This window comes from Nerophis lumbriciformis, linkage group LG35 (assembly GCF_033978685.3).
Source record: "Nerophis lumbriciformis linkage group LG35, RoL_Nlum_v2.1, whole genome shotgun sequence".
Lineage (NCBI taxonomy): Eukaryota > Metazoa > Chordata > Actinopteri > Syngnathiformes > Syngnathidae > Nerophis > Nerophis lumbriciformis.
This window is the reverse complement of record NC_084582.2, coordinates 8,489,726-8,505,993: the sequence shown is the minus strand read 5'-3', so window position 1 is coordinate 8,505,993 and position 16,268 is coordinate 8,489,726. Positions and strand designations below refer to the sequence as shown.

General features: G+C 39.9%; 1 protein-coding gene across 5 annotated transcripts in view; it reads right to left on the bottom strand.

Moving 5' to 3' along the window:
• unc5a (unc-5 netrin receptor A) overlaps positions 1 to 16,268 on the bottom strand; it is a 595,272-nt gene that overhangs the window by 131,809 nt on the left and 447,195 nt on the right. The gene's annotated exons all lie outside the window — the stretch shown is intronic.

Genomic DNA, 16,268 nt, shown 5'->3' with positions numbered 1-16,268 from the left:
ATTTCACACAGATATCGTCTATGCGGGGAATACATTTGCTGGGAGCAAATTGGCCTTCTTCTGCATGTTCGAAACAATGACTGGCCACCTTTGTGTACACGTCCAGCCTCTCTGGGGAGGAGCAGCTGACCTTTGATGATGGACCCACTGATGCTTCCTGGTTCACTGCACCAGCCAGACTAGCCGATGTTTGAGACATGCACATGCATGCGTGAAGACACACACACACACACAAAGCGCTTATGCATATGCAGTGCACGTTGCGCACAAAGCGTGCGGCCCCTCAGCACGTCCGGCCTGCCTCAGTGTAACAGTCCATCTGACTGTGCCAATCAGCACAAGATAAATTATTCAGTTTACTCATTTGCGCGCCCATGTCAATTAAATCCCCATTAAAAGTATGTGTTTACCAAGCAAAAACAAACACTATTTATAACAATTTCAGTCTCCACCTTGGGACTTGGATGTGAAACTGCGGTCTGTCTGGTCCAACGGATTTCAAAACAACTTTCCAGTCCAGCCAATACCGCACTTAGTTGGAAGGCCGGAGCAATATATGAAATGAACAGCAAAAATACATGTTCATAATTTAGTTAAGTCATACTTGCCAACCCTCCCGGATTTTCCGGGAGACTCCCGAAATTCAGCGCCTCTCCCGAAAACCTCCCGGGACAAATTTTCTCCCGAAAATCTCCCGAAATTCAGGCGGAGCTGGAGGCCACGCCCCCTCCAGCTCCATGCGGACCTGAGTGACGTGTTGACAGCCTGTTCACACGTCCGCTTTCTCACAATATAAACAGCTAATGATCGAGGGCGAGTTCTTGGTTTCTTATGTGGGTTTATTGTTAGGCAGTTTCATTAACGTCCTCCCAGCGCGGTAACAACACACAACAACAGCAGTCACGTTTTCGTCTACCGTAAAGCAGTTCGTCTGCCGTAAACAGCAATGTTGTGACACTTTTAAACAGGACAATACTGCCATCTACTGTACATGCATATGTGACCCACCCATAATGTGTCACATTTTTGTGTTGATTTATTTATTTTATTTTGTGGTTAGAAATCGTTTTTGGAGCTGTCATTACACATTTATCAGTATTCACATTGGTCAGTAGGGGGCAGTAGGGCGTTTCTTCCCAATTGAATGCTATTACCTGCAGACCGGAAGTGTCTTGTCATTCTGATGAGCGCGAACAATTGAAACGTCCTGTGTGCTTTATCCTCCTGTATAACAGGTTAGTTTTGGTGAATCAACTCACTGAATAATATCCATGTGATCTTTATAAGTTTAAGTCCACATTCTGATGGTGGAGCCTAACTCTAAAGTGTTTGTGAGTTGTAGTTTGTATTTGTGAATGAATCCAGTCCACAGCTGCAGTAATCAATACAAAAAGGCGACGTGAGTGCGCAAAGTTTATATAGGAACTTCTGATCCTAATTCAGACTCCCAAATTAGAGCTCCTGTTTTCTTATTGATTTTAGAATGTATATTTGTATAATGTGTGTGTTCTGAAATAGTGACAGAGAACAGAACAAGGATGGACAATTCAACCCTTAACTCAACAATGAGTAGACGAGTGTTTTGTGTGTATATGTGTAAATAAATGATCACTGAAATTCAAGTATTTCTTTTATTTATATATATATATATATATATATATATATATATATATATATATATATATATATATATATATATATATATATATGTAATTAAAAAAAAAAAATATATATATAGCTAGAATTAAGTGAAAGTCAAGTATTTCTTATATATATATATATATATATATATATATATATATATATATATATCTTAACCACGCCCCCAACCACGCCCCCCGCCCCACCCCCGACCACGCCCCCCACCCCCCACCTCCCGAAATCAGAGGTCTCAAGGTTGGCAAGTATGAGTTAAGTCCCTTGAGAGTCAGTGTCCTTTACAGGGGACATTTACAGTTTGCATATCAGGGCTATTTTTTACTCTGATAAAAGTAGAAGACCAAAGACAAATGTACAGTGCAGAGGAAGCTGCTTCTCAGAGGGTGAATTTCTCATGGGATTAATAATATACATTACCAATAATTTCTACAACTCTTATTTTTTTGTGATAGAGTGATTGGAGCACGTACTTATTGGTCACAAAAAACATTCATGAAGTTTGGTTCTTTTATGATTTTATTTTGGGTCTACTGAAAATGTGACAAAATCTGCTGGGTCAAAAGTTGTTTATATTAATATTTGGTTACATGTCATTTGGCAAGTTGCACTGCAATAAGTTGCTTTTGGTAGCCATCCACAAGCTTCTGTTTGAATTTTTGAACCACTCCTCTTGACAAAATTGGTGCAGTTCAGCTAAATTTGTTGGTTTTCTGGCATGAACTTGTTTCTTCAGCATTGTCCACACGTTTAAGTCAAGACTTTGGGAAGGCCATTCTAAAATCTTAATTCTAGCCTGATTTAGCCATTCCTTTACCACTTTTGACGTGTGTTTGGGGTCATTGTCCTGTTGGAACACCCAATTGCGCCCAAGACCCAACCTCCGGGCTGATGATTTTAGGTTGTCTTGAAGAATTTGGAAGTAATCCTCCTTTTTCATTGTCCCACTTAGTCTCTGTAAAGCACCAGTTCTATTGGCAGCAAAACAGGCCCAGAGCATAATACTACCACCACCATGCTTGACGGTCGGTATGGTGTTCCTGGGATTAAAGGCCTAATTTTTTCTCCTCCAAACATATTGCTGGGTATTGTGGCCAAACAGCTCAATTGTTGTTTCATCTTATTGCAGTGAAACTTGCCAAGGGACCATTGCTGTATGTATACTTTTGACCCAGCAGATTTGGTCACATTTTCAGTAGACCCATAATAAATTCATAAAATAACCAAACTTCATGAATGGTTTTTGTGACCAACAAGTATGTGCTCCAATCACTCTATCACAAAAAAAAGGGGGTTGTAGAAATGATTGGAAACTCAAGACAGCCATGACATTATGTTCTTTACAAGTGTATGTCAACTTTTGACCACGACTGTATATATATATATATATATATATATATATATATATATATATATATATATATATATATATATATATATATATATATATATATATTTACGCCGTTAGGCAATCTAGGGATGACCACTAAAATCAAGCATCATCCATTCCAGGCTTGTTATTCATAATCATTATTTACCATAACACACGATGTTGATTTAAATAGTCCACAATATTGTACTGGAAGTTAAAGGAAAAAAATGCACTTGTTTTGGAATTTTGCCTATCATCGACAAACTCTATGTGAGATAGGAACACATGTCTTTCCCTTTTCTGTGCATTCTAAATTGTAAAAAACTGCTAGTACAAGGGGTCTAACAATGCAGGTAAGTGGGATTCATCTATTCCGCTCAATAAAAACATCCAAAAACTGCCAACAACGCTCCATTTACATGCCGTGACATGCATATTAACCAATCTATAGCTACATTGTTATTGTAGTAGCTAACACATAGGAACTACTTTTCTGGCGTGGGCACCAAGTCCTTGTTCACGCTGCTCCTTCAACCTCTGGCAAGTAGCCACCTACCAGTTGCTGCTAATGACACTGGTTGCTACCCACCATAAAAAAAAAAGAAGAAGGAAGAGGAGCTAGAGCTGCTTTTGCTGTAATGCCTTTGAGTTGCGAAAAGTTAATATTACATTGTAAATCATGCATCTCATCAGTATGCCTTTTAACTTGTATTTTAATCTTATAAAATAGTTCTTCTAGTGCAATAGGAACTGAACCATATGTTTAACGTAGTATAAGATTTTTAGTTCAAATGTAGCCAAAAATGAATTTTTTTTGTGGTCCCTTTTATTTTGAAAAGTATGGAAATACATTTTGCTACCAGTACAACCCTACAGAAATACTTATAGTATGTATACCAAATGGCTTTGGAAGTTTTTGGATGGTTTTTAAAGGCAGAATAGATTGTACCCCATTATCTGCATTGTTGGCCACCTCTTACTAGCAGTTTTTCACTATTCTGTGTGTTCTTGTCTCACATAAGCATTGTGGATGATAGGCAAACCTCCCAAAAAAAAAAGCAGTTTTCTGTTAAAGTAACTGAATATTTTTAACTGTAAAAATAAATTAACCACTGCATAATCAATCTAAAATGCAAACATATATTGGCATACAATTGAGACTTGAGCCCGGAAGAGTTAGGGATGCATGGGATTCTGGGTATTTGTTCTGTTGTGTTTATGTTGTGTTGCGGTGCGGATGTTCTCCCGAAATGTGTTTGTCATTCTTGTTTGGTGTGGTTTCACAGTGTGGCGCATATTAGTAACAGTGTTAAAGTTGTTTAAACGGGCACCCTCAGTGTGATCTGTATGGCTGTTGAACAAGTATGCCTTGCAGTCACTCATGTGTGTCTGCAGAAGCAGCATACAACATGTGACTGAACTGGCAAGCTGTTTGTACAGGTTGTAGAGGGCGCTTAAGGCAGTGCCATCATAGCACCCCCTCATTATTGTTGTTTGGGTGAAAATCAGCAGACATTCGAGAGAATAGTTGCTCTGAAATTCGGGAGTCTCCCGGAAAAATTGGGAGGGTTGGCAAGTGTGATGCTGTCATATAAAACTTGCGGGCCGCACTAACGTTACATTTTCATATTAAGGTGCGGGCCGCGTGTCTGAGACCCCTGCTTTATACATAGCACAAAGCAAAAAAAAAACTTTGTATGCACTGTTATTTCATTTTAAATTTCAAGAGTTTTGTGGCTCGCATTGTTTTCTTTAATTTGTGAAACGGGTCAAAATGGCTCTTTGACTGGTAAAGATTGCCGACACCTGGTCTAGTCTCTTACGTGAATGAGCTAAATAATATTATTTGATATTTTACGGTAATGTGTTAATAATTTCACACATAAGTCGCTCCTGAGTTTAAGTCGCACCCCCGGCCAATCTATGAAAAAAACTGCAACTTATAGTACGAAAATGACGGTATAGCATGTTCTATATGTTATAGTTATTTGAATGACTCTTACCATAATATGTTACGTTAACATACCAGGCACGTTCTCAGTTGGTTATTTATGCCTCATATAAAGTACACTTATTCAGCCTGTTCACTATTCTTTATTTATTTTAAATTGCCTTTCAAATGTCTATTCTTCAAAAAATGCGACTTATACTACAGGGCGATTTATATATGTTTTTTTCCTTCTTTATTATGCATTTTTGGCCGGTGCGACTTATACTCCAGAGCGACTTATAGTCCGAAAAATACGGTAATGAAAGCACATCCGTTGTAGTAAATTACAAGTGTGTTTCTTACAGTGCTACCCTTTTCGATTCCAAGTTATTTTTTAATTTGTTTGTTTCTGACTTAAATGTATTGCATTGGTGGTTATTTAGCTCAAATGGCAGCAAGTCCGGAATATCTGAGAATCTATAAACTGGCTGTCAAAAATATGCATTCAGATGTAAACGAATGGAGAGACCAGCACGGTGCATTCATCACTTCATCTGGAAGGCAGTGTTTTAATCAAGAAAGATGATTGAATTTTCAGCTCTATTATTAGGTCAGGAGGCATCACAGCATCAGCGTGGTTGACGAGATGGTGCATTATCTCAGCAGAGCGCATTGCACCAGTGTTAATTACAACTGTTAGCAGTTACAGTCCAAGAGTAATCTGCCAGGTGCATTGAGGCATCGCTCAGCTGATTCTTTGTCACACTTCAGAGGAACCAAACAAGTCACCATCACTATGACAACCTTCCCCAACCATTGACTCATTAACACACGGGACAGTCAAGTAAGCATCAGGTACGTGGGATTCTTGGCTGTCATCTTTATCTCAAGCGTGTTTCGATTAAGTCAGCGCCGTGAATCACGATATGTGATCAACATCTCCACGGCTTGGCACATATCTCGATTTTAAGGTCACCGATTTGAGAAGACAAAATGTCAACCCAACCGACATAGCTATAAAAAAAAAAATCAGACCCTACTTTTTCCGTACGTTTTGAGCCCTGTGGTTTACAAAAAAGTGCAGCTAATTTATGGATTTTTCTTTGCTGACAGCTATAATGCAAATAGTTAAAAAAACATATTGAAAAGGTGTGTTATTGTTTGTGCTGGTGCCGTCTTTTGGATACGCTCACTCACTACAGGTGCATCGGGGTGAACGCCTACAATATTTCCTCCTGTTTAGTGCTTTAAAGGGGAACATTATCACCAGACCTATGTAAGCGTCAATATATACCTTGATGTTGCAGAAAAAAGACCATATATTTTTTTAACCGATTTCCGAACTGAACTCTAAATGGGTGAATTTTGGCGAATTAAACGCCTTTCCAATGCCTTTCTATTATTCGTTGTGACGTCACATCGGGAAGCAATCCGCCATTTTCTCACTTTCATCGGTGTGTTGTCGGAGGGTGTAACAACACGAACAGGGACGGATTCAAGTTGCACCAGTGGCCCAAAGATGGGAAAGTGGCAAGAAATTGGACGAAATTTGTTCAAAATACGAGGCTGTGGGTAAAGCCGACGATATGGTCAGTCGTTTGTTCCGCACACTTTACCGACGAAAGCTATGCTACGACAGAGATGGCAAGAATGTGTGGATATCCTGCGACACTCAAAGCAGATGCTGACATCAACTCCAAAACTGGACAGATCAGCTTTCAGGAAAAGAGAGCGGATGAGGGTATGTCTACAGAATATATTAATTGAGGAAAACTTTATTCATTACTCGCGGTTTTACGTAAATTATTATACATAAACTGTGTTTACCAATAATTTAGCTTAAAAACATTTATTTTTTTCATTTATTCGAGTACATTCGGGTAGTCTTGTGTAATGCAGTATTTTGTGTCTATTTAGGTATGGTTAACCTGAGTGCTGCAATCGTGGAAAAATATATGTTCTTAGCGCGCCTGAAATGGGCTGTCTGCACTCTCAAAGTGCATGTTGTTGCCAAATGTATTTCATATGCTGTAAACCTAGTTCATAGTTGTTAGTTTCCTTTAATGCCAAACAAACACATACCAATCGTGGTTAGAAGGCGATCGCCGAATTTGTCCTCGCTTTCTCCCGTGTCGCTGGCTGTCGTGTCGTTTTCGTCGGTTCCGCTTGCATACGGTTCAAACCGATATGGCTCAATAGCTTCAGTTTCTTCTTCAATTTCGTTTTCGCTACCTGCCTCCACACTACAACCATCCGTTTCAATACATGCGTAATCTGTTGAATCGCTTAAGCCGCTGAAATCCGAGTCTGAATCCGAGCTAATGTCGCTATAGCTTGCTGTTCTATCCGCCATGTTTGTTTGTGTTGGCATCACTGTGTGACGTCACAGGAAAATGGACGGGTGTATATAACGATGGTTAAAATCAGGCACTTTGAAGCTTTTTTTAGGGATATTGCGTGATGGGTAAAATTTTGAAAAAAACTTGGAAAAATAAAATAAGCCACTGGGAACTGATTTTTAATGGTTTTAACCCTTCTGAAATTGTGATAATGTTCCCCTTTAAATAGAGTCAGGTCGGGCTTATACCGCCACAGGTTAGATGTACCCCCGTGCTACCTGCCGCATTCGGGCAGATGGGGCTCGTAAACCTGGTAAGGCAGCCCATCTAGGAGAAGGAAATCTCCAATCTCAAAACCACCGCTGCCTTGCGGTCAACCCACTCGAGGGTAAGGCTAAGGGAGTAAACCCCGACAGAAAATCAGGAGCCGGACGGAGTCCTGAAGGTGGTTTGACGTTGTAGCGTCATTCCGGCAACTCCTGCGGCGTCGCTGGTGCCAAGTTGGTAACGACACTGGTCGCTCCCTTGGATCCACCAGCCATGCGGAGAGACAACAGCTTGCCCTCCATAGTTCCATACCCAGGCCGTGTAGATCCACTGGAGAGGTCCACTGGAGAGGTCACTCCAGCAGATACCGGTTCTAAGCCCATCCGATTGGCGAAAGAAACGGGTGCCAGGGGCCATCTCGCAGTGAGACCCACCCCCCTTTTTGGATCTACCCCATCGTCTCCCGAGACGGAAGGATGCCAACGATACGTGTTTTAAACCTCCTCCCTGAGCTGCTACCTTGTGGTGGTAGAGGAGTTTGGGTATTCCAATGATCCTAGGAGCTAGGTTGTCTGGGGCTTCTATGCCCCTGGTAGAGTCCCGAAGAGGCAACATGGGTCCCTCCTCTAATGGGCTCACTACTCATAGGAGGGGCCATGGAAGTCGGGTGCTCGGTGAGTTGGGCCGCAGTCAAAGGCCGATTCACGGCTACAGACGCTAGCTCTTGCACTGCAAAAAGTCAGTGTTCAAAAACATCCATCCATCCATCCATTTTCTACCGCTTATTCCCTTTGGGGTGGCGGGGGACGCTAGAGCCTATCTCAGCTACAATCGGACGGAAGTCGGGGTACACCCTGGACAAGTTGCCACATCAACAATAAAAAAAATACAAAAGTTAGGGGCATTTTATTTGAACTAAGCAAAATTATCCGCCAATAGAACATGAAAATTTGGCTTGTCAAGACTTTCCAAAACAAGTAAAATTAGCTAACCTCAATGAACCCAAAAATACCTTAAAATAAGTATTTTCTCACTAATAACAAGTGCACTTTTCTTGATAGAAAAAACAAATATGAGACCTTTTTTCTCAATATGTTGAAAAATATTCTTAAATGAAGTAAATGCTAGTGCCATTATCTTGACATAATGATATGCGTTCGGAATTACATTTCTTGCATTTTTCCATCGATAACATGACATCATCGCGCCAAGTGCGTGCTCTTTCAGTCAATTAATGCGCAAGGAATATATATACCTGTATGTATATATATACCTGTATGTATATATATATATATATATATATATATATATATATATATATATATATATACGCCAGCCTGTACCCACCCACTCTGTGCCCTATATAAACCATGGTATGCGAATGCTCCCATTAAAATCTCCTGATGATTGAGGGTACCCCCCCTCATGAAACAGGCCTGTAGAGATGAAATAGTCTTGTGATTTTTTTCCCACACATACATATATTGCGCTCTACTACGGTATCGAGCACTATTTTTTGGATAACCTTATTAAGACATATATATATATATATATATATATATATATATATATATATATATATATATATATATATATATTTACAGCCCGGCCCCCGACCACATTTTTTTTATTGTAATTTTGAAGAATTTATCTGAATGGGCATGAACTATTTATTTTCAAAATTGTTTGAAATGTCAGATACTAAATGTTTAAATATTATATAATATCACTAATAACAAGTGCACTTTTCTTGGTAGAAAAAAAAAAAAAGAGACCTTTTTGCTCAATATGTTGAAAAATATTCCTAAATGAAGTAAATTGTAGTGCCATTATCTTGACATAATGATTTCTTGAAACAAGCAAACTTATACTAAAAACTAATTTATTGTTCTTAATGGAAAGGCATCAAGGCAAGCGCTTGTTACTCTCGGGGTCTACTAGCCGCTCAGGCAAATCATATTGTTTAAAAATGCATTTTTCCATCGATAATATGACATCATCGCATCAAGTGCGTGCTCTTTCAGTCAATTAGTGCGCATATATACATCCCGGCCCTCGGCCAAAAAATATTTTATTGTAATTTTGAAAAATTCATCTGAATGTGCATGAACTATTTCTGTTCAAAATTGTTAGAAATGTCAAATGTTAAATGTTTGAATATAAACTGTAAGTTTACTGTACTGTGCCAACTGTACTACTTTATGAGTACGTCTTTTCTATTGTTTCATTGATAATAAAACAGCAAAGTCTATTTGGCTGTCATCTGTTTTAAATATGAGACACAATTGTGTCAAAGTCATGATTTTTTTTTTCATGCTTAAAATAAGAAATTATTACTTTAAAAAAGTAGTTTTATACTTGTGAGTGTTGATGACACAGCTTTGCAACAGTTGATATTCTAGTTTCAAGCATGTTTTACTCAATATAGGTCATCAAATCTCAGCAACAAGCTGTACTATCTTACTGAGATCATTTAGGACCAAAACCCTTAAAACAAGTAAAACACTAACATAAAATCTTCTTAGTGAGAAGAATGATCTTATCAGACAGAAAATAAGCAAATATCACCCTTATTTGAGATATTTCATCTTACTTAGATTTCAGTTTTTGCAGTGTAGACGTGTGTTCGCCTATTGCTTCCTGTTGGTTAAGTAGCTTCTAACCCAGTTCAAGACCAACCCTCTGATTCCATACCTTTCTAATTTGTTTATTAAGATACCGTGATTAATTGCGTCAAATGCTTAAACATTGCAGCAGCACATTTTTTGCTATCTATTGCACTGGTGATCCCCTTCCATTATTTTGATTAATGCCAATGATGTTGAGATGTTGGCTCTTTTATATGCATTGTGGTTTTCGTCCTGGTCGTGGAACTGTGGACCAACTCTATATTCTCGGCAGGATCCTTAAGGGTTCATTGGGGTTTGCCCAACCAGTCTACATTTGTTTTATGGACTTGGAGAAGGCATTAGACCGTGTCCCTCGGGAAGTCCTGTCGAGAGTGCTCAGAGTATGGGGTATTGGACCGCGTCAGAGCTTGTAAGTAAGTAACTCCGCCAGGGCTGCCCTTTGTCACCGATTTTGTTTACAACTTTTATGGACAGAATTTGTAGGCGCGATAAAAAATTAAAAGACATTGCATACAAAAAATGTGAATCTAAAACATTACATCCTAGCTTCGTGTTATAGTATATACCAGGGGTTGGCAACCCAAAATGTTGAAAGAGCCATATTGGACCAAAAATACAAAAACTAATTTGTCTGGAGCCGCAAAAAATTAAAAGCCATATTTCATACAGACAGTGTGTCATGAGATATAAATTGAATTAAAAGGACTTAAAGGAAACTAAATGAGCTCAAATATACCTACAAATGAGGCATAATGATGCAATATGTACATATAGCTAGCCTAAATAGCATGTTAGCATCGATTAGCTTGTAGTCATGCAGTGACCAAACATGTCTGATTAGCACTCCACACAAGTCAATAACATCAACAAAACTCACCTTTGTTGATTCATGCACAACGTTAAAAGTTTGGTGGACAAAATGAGACAGAAAAAGAAGTGGCATAAAACACGTCCTAGAAAGTCGGAGAAAGTTATACATGTAAACAAACTACGGTGAGTTCAAGGACCGCCAAAATTAGTAGGACAAAACGGTGCTTGCCAAATACTCGAATCAGTGAAGCATGTTTAATATAAAGAGTGTGCTTTATAACAATTAGGGAGGTTTGTGTTATGGTTGTCCTCCTACAGAAACCATATTAAAACATTTTTTTTTTTTTTTCCCTCATCTTTTTCTATTTTTCATACATTTTTTAAAAAGTTCCAGAGAGCCACTAGGGCGGCGCTAAAGAGCCGCATGCGGCTCTAGAGCCGCGGGTTGCCGACCCCTGGTATATACTGATATACCACATTAGTAATGATATCATTTTACTTTTGGATTATGCCTAGGGTCAACACTAAATTGGCCCTAGTGTGAATGTTGTCTGTCTATCTGTGTTGGCCCTGCGATGAGGTGGCGACTTGTCCAGGGTGTACCCCTGCCTTCCGCCCGAATGCAGCTGAGATAGGCTCCAGCACCCCCAGCGACCCCGAAAGGGACAAGCGGTAGAAAATGGATGGATGGATGGAATATGCCTCGGGTAATAAAATCGAGCTGCAAGCCAAAAATAGCCTCCGGGCCACACCAATGGTTTACAGGTAGAGATGTCCGATAATGGCTTTTTTGCCGATATTACGATATTGTCCAACTCTTAAATACCGATACCGATATCAACCGATACCGATATTTACAGTCGTGGAATTAACACATTATTATGCCTAATTTTGTTGTGGATGCATTAAACAATGTAACAAGGTTTTCCCAAAATAAATCAACTCAAGTTATGGAAAAAAATGCCAACATGGCACTGCCATATTTATTATTGAAGTCACAAAGTGCATCATTTTTTTTAACATGCCTCAAAACAGCAACTTGGAATTTGGGACATGCTCTCCCTGAGAGAGCATGAGGAGGTTAAGGTGGGCGGGGGGATAGCGGGGGTGTATATTGTAGCGTCCCGGAAGAGTTAGTGCTGCAAGGGATTCTGGGTATTTGTTCTGTTGTGTTTATGTTGTGTTACGGTGCGGATGTTCTCCCAAAATGTGTTTGTCATTCTTGTTTGGTGTGGGTTCACAGTGTGGCGCATAATTGTAACAGTGTTAAAGTTGTTTATACGGCCACCCTCAGTGTGACCTGTATGGCTGTTGACCAAGTATGCTTTGCATTCATTTGTGTGTGTGAAAAGCCGTAGATGTTATGTGACTGGGCCGGCACGCAAAGGCAGTGCCTTTAAGGTTTATTGACGCTCTGTACTTCTCCCTACGTCCGTGTACACAGCGGCGTTTTAAATAGTCATAACCGATACCGATAATTTTGAAACCGATACCGATTATTTCCGATATTACATTTTAAAGCATTTATCGGCCGATAATATCGGAGATCTCTATTTACAGGATTTGTTTTTAGGAAAGTGCAACAATGCAGATGAGGTACGTACTTTACCGTGAAGGCAAAGTAGAGGAAACTGGAGACTTTACAGACACAAGAGGGTCTCCAGGTCCGGCTTCTCCTTGGCACGATTGCTAGCTATACATGTGGTAGAAAATGGACTCTTATAGCTAAAGGCTGGGCAGCTTTTTGTTTCACTTTCTATACGTCCCCTTTAATGTGCGCAGAGTGGGAAATCGGTGCACCTCTGGTTCCATGAAAAAAAAAGCCGTTACAAACACAGTCCATGTTCTGTTACACACCCAACGGCATACTATGCTCAAACGTAAGTAAATTCCAAATAGAAAATGAAAAAAATACAAAAAATACACACTGGCACTGTGCCTCAGTCGTGAATTTGACTTTGAGTCTTCTATTCAATATTGTTTGGCGCTGTTAGAATAGCTTCAAGTACATTGTCAAGGTTGTTGAAGGCAGTGCTGTCAGAAAAGTATTTCTTAAAAGCTCTGCTCCTGTGACGAAGTGGAGCAGCCAAAATATTAACATCTGGCTTATAACACGATGCATGTCTGGCAGAACGTGAGTATGAGCAAGACAATTGAGGAATCATGTCTTTAATACTTGAAGTGCACAACTGGACTGCTACCAGCACAGGTGCTGTTGTTCAGTAGTGACTTACAAACCCCTCATTGTACAAACTTTTTGAATTAGGAACCACAAACCGAATATACTAAATATGCTTTGTTGTACAAACCTTGTCTCAGTGTAAGACCGTTTCATCCACCCATTTTGTGCCCGGCAGCACAGCCATTATTCTTAAAGGGGAACATTATCACCAGACCTATGTAAGCGTCAATATATACCTTGATGTTGCAGAAAAAAGACCATATATTTTTTTAACCGATTTCCGAACTCTAAATGGGTGAATTTTGGCGAATTAAACGCCTTTCTAATATTCGCTCTCGGAGCGATGACGTCACAACGTGGCGTCACATCGGGAGGCAATCCGCCCTTTTTCTCAAACACCGAGTCAAATCAGCTCTGTTATTTTCCGTTTTTTCGACTGTTTTCCGTACCTTGGAGACATCATGCCTCGTCGGTGTGTTGTCGGAGGGTGTAACAACACGAACAGGGACGGATTCAAGTTGCACCAGTGGCCCAAAGATGCGGAAGTGGCAAGAAATTGGACGTTTGTTCCTCACACTTTACAGACGAAAGCTATGCGACGACAGAGATGGCAAGAATGTGTAGATATCCTGCGACACTCAAAGTAGATACATTTCCAACGATAAAGTCAAAGAAATCTGCCGCCAGACCCTCATTGAATCTGCCGGAGTGTGTGAGCAATTCAGGGACAAAGGACCTCGGTAGCACGGCAAGCAATGGCGGCAGTTTGTTCCCGCAGACGAGCGAGCTAAACCCCCTATCGACCCTAGCTTCCCTGGCCTGCTGACATCAACTCCAAAACTGGACAAATCAGCTTTCAGGAAAAGAGCGCGGATGAGGGTATGTCTACAGAATATATTAATTGATGAAAATTGGGCTGTCTGCACTCTCAAAGTGCATGTTGTTGCCAAATGTATTTCATATGCTGTAAACCTAGTTCATAGTTGTTAGTTTCCTTTAATGCCAAACAAACACATACCAATCGTTGGTTAGAAGCAATCGCCGAATTCGTCCTCGCTTTCTCCCGTGTCGCTGGCTGTCGTGTCGTTTTCGTCGGTTTCGCTTGCATACGGTTCAAACCGATATGGCTCAATAGCTTCAGTTTCTTCTTCAATTTCGTTTTCGCTACCTGCCTCCACACTACAACTATCCGTTTCAATACATTCGTAATCTGTTGAATCGCTTAAGCCGCTGAAATCCGAGTCTGAATCCGAGCTAATGTCGCTATAGCTTGCTGTTCTTTCCGCCATATTTGTTTGTGTTGGCATCACTATGTGACGTCACAGGAAAATGGACGGGTGTTTATAACGATGGTTAAAATCAGACACTTTGAAGCTTTTTTTTAGGGATATTGCGTGATGGGTAACATTTTGAAAAAAACTTTTTTTAACAATTCTGAAATTGTGATAATGTTCCCCTTTAAATTAAGTAAATGCTAGTGCCATTATCTTGACATAATGATATGCGCTCGCCATTACATTTCTTGAAACCAGCAAACTTATACTAAAAACTAATTTATTGTTCTTAATGGAAAGGCAACAAGGCAACCGCTTGTTACTCTCGGGGTCTACTAGCCGCTCAGGCAAATCATATGGTCTAAAAATGCATTTTTCCATCAATAACATGACATCATTGCGCCAAGTGCGTGCTCTTTCAGTCAATTAGTGTGCATATATACAGCCTGGCCAAAAAAATTTTAATTGTAATTTTGAGGAATTTATCTGAATGTGCATGAACTATTTCTGTTCAAAATTGTTTGAAATGTCAAATGTTTGAATATTAACTGTCAGTTTGCTGTACTGTGCCAACTGTACTACTATATGAGTACGTATTTTCTCGTTTCATTGAAAATAAAACAGCAAAGTCCATTTGGCTGTCATCTGTTTTAATTATGAGACACATTTGTGTCAAAGTCATGATTTTTTTTCATGCTTGAAATAAGAAATTACTTTAAAAAAGTAGTTTTATACTTGTGAGTGTTGATGACACAGCTTTGCAACAGTTGATATTCTAGTTTCAAGCATGTTTTACTCAATATAGGTCATCAAATCTCAGCAACAAGCTGTAATATCTTACTGAGATCATTTAGGACCAAAACACTTAAAACAAGTAAAACACTCCAACATAAAATCTGCTTAGTGAGAAGAATGATCTTATCAGACAGAAAATAAGAAAATATCACCCTCATTTGAGATATTTAATCTTACTTAGATTTCAGTTTTTGCAGTGTGTCGGCAGGGAGGCTGAAAAAGGAGGACAGTTCAGCACGTTGTTGTTTCTTTTGGCTTCATATTTAAACAGAAAGTTGATTCGTCACCCCCTTGCTATGTTTATTTGATAAACAGTACTATTTGAAGTGTACAAACCTTTACTGCAATATGGACATTTGTCGAGCCTGGACCCCATTGTTTATTTTTACATTGTTTCTTATGGGGGCAGCACGGTGGAAAAGGGGTTAGTAACATGGGCCTCACAATACGAAGAGATCTTTCTGTGTGGAGTTTGCATGTTCTCCCCGTGACTGCGTGGGTTCCCTCCGGGTACTCCGGCTTCCTCCCACCTCCAAAGACATGCACCTGGAGATAGGTTGATTGGCAACACTAAATTGGCCCTAGCGTGTGAATGTGAGTGTGAATGTTGTCTGTCTATCTGTGTTGGCCCTGTGATGAGGTGGCGACTTGTCCCACCTTCCGCCCGAATGCAGCACCCCCTGCGACCCCGAAAGGGACAAGCGGTAGAAAAATGGATGGGTGTTTGTTATGGAGAAGTTTTCTTTAATATACAAACTTTTTGGTTTACGAACCCTGTTCAAAAATAATGATAAAGCCCTTGTGCTTGTTAATTTAGTAAATTAATTGTACATTTTGTAGATTTGTAAAATTATGAGTAGTAATCCATCCATCCATCCATCCATTTTCTACCGCTTATTCCCTTTGGGGTCGCGGGGGGCGCTGGAGCCTATCTCAGCTACAATCGGGCGGAAGGCAGGGTACACCCTGGACAAGTCGCCACCTCATCGCAGGGCCAACACAGATAGACAGAC